Genomic DNA, 6,086 nt, shown 5'->3' on the forward strand with positions numbered 1-6,086 from the left:
AGCAGCTGGGTGCTTACCACAGAGACACTCACCTTGGAGAACGACATTTGGGCTCTTCTTGCCTCTACTGGTGGCCTCCGCAGTCCTGTAGGGAAGGCACTGTCCTCTCTACCCACAAGAATACATCTCTCTGTAAGGAACTGGGAGAACTTGATGGATTTTAAAAAAATCAATTTAGGGTAATTGCGTAGTATGTATTCAAAGTTGTTTCCTAAAAGGTTCATCTGATTTTGAGTAGCTTGGCCTTAAATACTGAAGCTCATTCACTTTCCTGTTTTGGCTACTAAACACAGACTATTAGATACGGAGATTACAGGGAATCCTCACGTAGCCAGGCAGTACATAGCAGCAAATGCTGGCTGGAACTAGCCAACCAGCTATAGTGAGGGATCCAGTTATCCCAGCAACTTCCACATCATGGTCCACCTCTGCTCACTTTCTTCTGAAGTTTGCCATAGGAAAATCTTAAGATCTGGTTGATGCATTTCTGAGAGTACGATGCTGGTCCTTAGTGCGAAATAACTGAGCCACGTGTGGAGACACCTTACCCGGAGCAGCAGATCTCCAGTTAAATTATCCGTGGTATTGGGAACGCGCAGGTCGTTGACTATCCCAATTTAATTTGGGCAGTACAGGACATTTCTAATAATTAATACTGTAATAACACTTAATGATCTGCACTCATGCAATCTGAAAATCCAGCTAATGGTGCAGTTTTAGTGATTGCACAAACAGCAAGTTTTAAATGTGTCAAATGCTGCTATTTCAGCATCCTGATGCCAAGCAGGAGACCCTGCCTGTGGGCTCCAGCTGACCCCGGCCCAAGCCTAGCCAGGGCTGTGCTGGTGCTGGGTGGGTCTCCAGGGAAACCTTCTGGGTGGCTTGAAGCTAGGGCAGGAGATGCCTAGGGAATGACATAGTTCTTCCAGATGGAAGACACATTTAAAAGCTGTGTAGATAGTCACAGTGAGGAGGGGGGTGCCAGAGAGTGGAGATGAGGTTCAGAATGGTAAGGACTGTGCAAACTTCATTAGAAAGGAATTAATATTTTGGAGACTTGCCCAATAGATAGTGCCGTGTTCATTAACCTCAGCCTCTGCTTGTCTTGCTGTTTCATTTGGCATACACAAAACTGCCCTTAGATAGCCTTTCAGGGCTGATCTTAGACACTTCAGTGACTGTTCTTCTAGGTCCATGAGTAGTAATATCATGCTCTGTTGAGAACTACGGTACAGTTATCATTTATTATTATTATTATTATTATTATTATTATTAAACAGGGAACCATTCTGTATGACCTATCATCTCTATAAGAAAAACTGAATTTAGTTAGCATGGTTAGTTGTCACCAGGGTAGTCACTAGCAGTTTGGTGAGTTAACCCCATTATTACTTGTGCAACCCCCTCTAGGGTTCTCACCACCAGTCATTTTAAAGAGTAAGAAGGGACATACAAAGAAAATGCCATTCTGACACCACACTATGTAAAAACCTGTTTCCTCACACTCTTTTCCTGCACTCGTGGGATGCAGGGAGCCGATGACTTCAAGCTGATCAACTCTTTAGAACATTCAGATCCCTTACTGACACAGATGCAGGAGAGCAATGGGTCTTCCTGGTGCCGGCAACACATGGATTGGCTTTTCTCTCACAAACATAACCAATTCAAAGCTGCATTACAAGTTAACTTTGGTTTAGATGACACATTTACATGAAGGGAAATGACAGAAGTCATTTGCAGCAGAAGGTGATAACACAGTCAAGTTCCTCTATTCATCTTCTCTGTTATACTTTTATCTTTAATGTGCTATCCTGTAGTTGCTTCTCTGATGCTGTTTGGGTATCGCCAGCCTCAGGGAGGGACTGTGGGCTCATTGACTGCCACGAGAAGAGTACATTACGGAAGTCTTTAGAACCCAAAGAACGGGAAGACGACACCGGATGAAGCATCACTAACAGGCCAAGGACAAGGGAAGAAGGTTTATCATAAATCAGTACTCTTGCCTAGGATGCCCCAGTGGATCAGGTTGTACCTTTCCAGAAAGCTCTATCCTGCAATGGAACCCTTTCCTCTCTACCTCTGTCCTGAGGCCTGCTTCCTCTGCTTGCAGAGAGAAGGTCTCATTAGCAACAGGAATTAAATTAACTGTTTAGGAAAAAAAACCCTCAGCCCCATTAAAGCAACATTAAAGGTGCATCATACTCATGGGTTTACAGAGCGAGAGGTAAATTCAGACTGAGATCTTCCCTTCGCTTAATCAAACTCGGGTCTCCGATAGTGTGATTCATCTACTAAGTACATTCCAAAAATCTCACCTAAATGAACGTCCAAGATCATACTGTGAGTCAGATGAGATTAACCCCATTTTATAGATGATTAAATCGAGTCCACAGAGACACTCCAAACCTGGTCCAAAACCACAGTGGGACAGGAATCTAGGAAATGTGGCTCTTCCCACACTAATGTTTATATCTCAGTTGGGGACATAACACATCTCAGGATTACTGACATAGCTGGATCCACAGGGACTGGCTCTTGGCTTTATGTTGCTCACAGGATCTCAGTTCAACTTGGATTGATGGTCCAGCTGAGGTAGGTAGGCTCAGGGTGGGAAGGGCTAGGCACTTTGAAGACAGCGTTAAGGGGAAGAGGGTGACATTTCCATACTCAGCAGCCAGCAGTACTTTTATCTCTAGTAGAACACCACTCCCAGGAAGGGAGACTCTGCACCAGGTACTGTAGCAGAATTGCTGTGAACCATAAGCAGAGCATATTGACTAGCCCTTGACTTGGACACCCCTAGGACAGGTGCTAAAGACTTCCAAGATCACCAGGAAGATGGTTAACTGTGGAGGTATGGGCCAGGCAAATCCTTATTCCTGGCAACAAACGTGAGCAGGTGGGATCAGACTGCTGTGTCAATTGGCTGACAGTGGTTGTCATTGCACAGATGTGGCCAGGGAGAGGAAAGACTACAGTGATTCAGCATATGGCTACAGGAGATCGGTACAGCTTTTTTATTATGCAAGTATGAAAAAGCAAGTTGGCTGACTCAACCTGGGCCTTCCCCATAGTACAGAACCCTAATTTACATAGGAACCCCCTTTTACATGTGTGAAGTCAAGATGTTCTGTGTTTCCCATGAATTACCACATTTAATTCTAGGATGTGCTCATATGTTGGAACTACTTTTGGCCTGAATTTATAGACAGGGAAACTAAGGGCCAGACATGGTATCTTACTCAAGAAGCAAAAGCTGAGAGCAGATGTTGGAATGTTGTCAGCCCTTCTGCGTTCTGTAGGTCTTGCCGGGGAGCAGATGTTTACAGGTGTAGACAAGTCACCATGATGAAGGCTATGCCTGAGTACCACCTCCATCCCCTAACCCTAGGCAGCTATGCTAGAAAGCTGTCTGCCCACATACATAGACCCGTTTACATCCATAAGCTGGAAGGAGCTCAGATGCTACTTCTAGTTCATGGCTTGATCTTAGCAGCCACAGGAGGATAGGTATCAGGAAGAGCCCAGAGTCTCCTAGCCATATCTGAAAGTTTCTGTGCAATGTTCCCAGGAAAGAAGGAAGGTCCTGTGCTCAAATCTTTGTGGTTTATTTTTCAGTGGGAACACTAGACATCATGAAGTTTTTAATGGTGACTTAAGTAGTTCTAGGGAGGCTGCCCGCAACTATCCAGGGCCTCATGCATTTGGATACACAACATACTGTAATAATCTTAAATCTTTTCTATAAGAGAAGGAGCAAAGCCTTTTCTGGATGACTGTCACATAACTGTTCCCAGAAGCAGTGTTGCAGCCTGTAGCTACCTGCCAGCTCTAGAAGGGACCTTTCTAAGTCTGCTCCCAGTGGGGTCAACCCATGACCTGGATGCAGGTGTGTGCTTTTCTGCCCCGTCCACAGCAAGCCACAGATCCAATCCAAGAAATACAGAAGAGCCAAGATATCGCGTCTAAGTATCTTGAGCCTCATTTCTGTGGAGCAAAGAAAGTAGCTGTTCCTGGTGTTCAGAAACACGGAGGAAACCGTGCTTATATTGTGTGTCATAGCCACACATCAGTGTCACAGTGTTTAGAGCATCTGCATAGTTGATAGATTGGCTGCTCCATTTGAATCATGACCAGATGTTAGGTGTCATGGATGGACTCTGCTGAGATGTCAAGGTTATGATAGCATTAAGCAAGTTATCAATGTACAAAGCAGTTACAATATATGTAGGTCTCCTAGCTAATTAAACAGAGTACACTGTCCTAGGAAATAATACATTATATCTCCAGGCTTAAAACACGCAAGAGTCGTAGGATAAAGGCACAAATAGCAAATTCTTGGTCAGCTTGATTTATGTTGCAAGATGCTGTTTACAAAGAAACACCTCACACTCCAAATCATGCAATATTCAATTAGAGATCTGCAAAATATTGCCCTTAATAATAAAATCACAAAACATCATAATTATACTTAACTCATTATATAATTTTCAATAATTAAAATTGCAAATATTTAAAATGTTGAATTTATTTAGTTATTATAACTACCTAAAATCAAACTATTGAATGCTAATATAATGTAACATTTCAAAAATCTTAGACAAATGATAAAAATTGTAGTAGATTTATGTTATCATGATTAACTTCAAATTTACAAAAGCAGGCAGAGTCTATCCATGCCTTTGCACAATTTCTTGCTTTAAGAAATATCCTCATTTGTTTTGGGAAGCTATTGCTATTTTTAAGTCTTTCTCTTTAAAGCAGGCTTGTGTGTGTGTGACATCCCCACAAGTCTGTTACTATCATCTAGTAACACCCCACATCTATCCTACCCTGTCTGGGCTACATAGCTTTGTTGGAACTTCACCCAGTTCAAACCATTCACTTGGGCTATTTCCTTTGCTTTTGCGTTCTGACCTATCTGGTTTAAGCACAGCAAGGAGCAGTATTCAGTGGCTGTAAAATCTGAGGTCTAATACCAAAGGAGCAGTTACCAGAGACAACAAGGCCAGGGCTGATTCTTTTGTTAGTTTCCCACTTTGTTTCAGAAGAGCCTTTTTTAAGTCCTTCACTTTCAAGCACGCATTCAGACTGTGAAGCAAATAAAAGCACCTTCTCACAATAACACAGCACAATTGGAAAGTAAGAACCCTCGGAGGGCAGATAGCCACTGAGCAGATCATAGTCAATGTAGCTCCTTAGCTAGCGCAAACAATATTTGTAGAATAAATTATTGATAGGGGCATAGATTTAATTGAGTATTATTTGGATTAGAAGATGCTTTTTGTCAACCAATTGATCTTGATGTGTTAATAAGGCAGTCTCTACTTTAACACAGCGATGGGCTAAAAGGCTTTCACTGTTTTCTTGGGTTATTATTTTTTTTCCCAAGGTTGGGGTGGTTTCTTGAAGCTTTACTTCACAGCAAAGAGCTCAAGAAACTTGCAGCTCTCAAATGCATGGCTGCCTTCCTCCAGGTCTGTTTTGCTGTTAAGATCCTTTTTAGGTGCATGCCTTCCCTGCAGTAGCTGCTGATGGTTGCAGCAAAGATGTCTTTCAAGCCAGATATTTTTAACCTGAAGCTTCCAAAAAATATTATGTGTTCCAGGAAGGACTCTGGCTCCCATCAAGCAAGCCTCTTTTCTATTGTTTGCTGATTCCTTTCAGTGTTGGGAGAGAAAACGAGTAATTACAGTTAAATCTAGTAACGGGAGTTGAGGTCTTACAGAGGAGACGTCAAAAGTGGATAATTTCGGGGGTTCTCTGTAGCAAAGGTTAAACAGCAGGCGCCTCTTCAGTGTGTGTGCATCTGCTAAAAAATGACATCTTGGGAACCAGTGAAAGACGTGTTATATAAAGATAATGAGTGTAAAGTAGTACACGGAGAAGGATGTGATTCTATCCCATTGTTCTGGCTGTGTGCTTTCTTTCTTCTTCTTCCAATCAAGGCATTTTACTTGTATTCCTTCTTTATTTTTCTTTTTGTTTACCAACAAGGTAAACAACATAAGTATAGATTCAAATGTTTGTATTAAGTCATCAGTACATAGTGGATGTGGGTTTTTGAAGTACACACCAGAACCATG

Source organism: Grammomys surdaster, unplaced genomic scaffold (assembly GCF_004785775.1).
Source record: "Grammomys surdaster isolate TR1022 unplaced genomic scaffold, NIH_TR_1.0 189, whole genome shotgun sequence".
Taxonomy (NCBI): Eukaryota; Metazoa; Chordata; class Mammalia; order Rodentia; family Muridae; genus Grammomys; species Grammomys surdaster.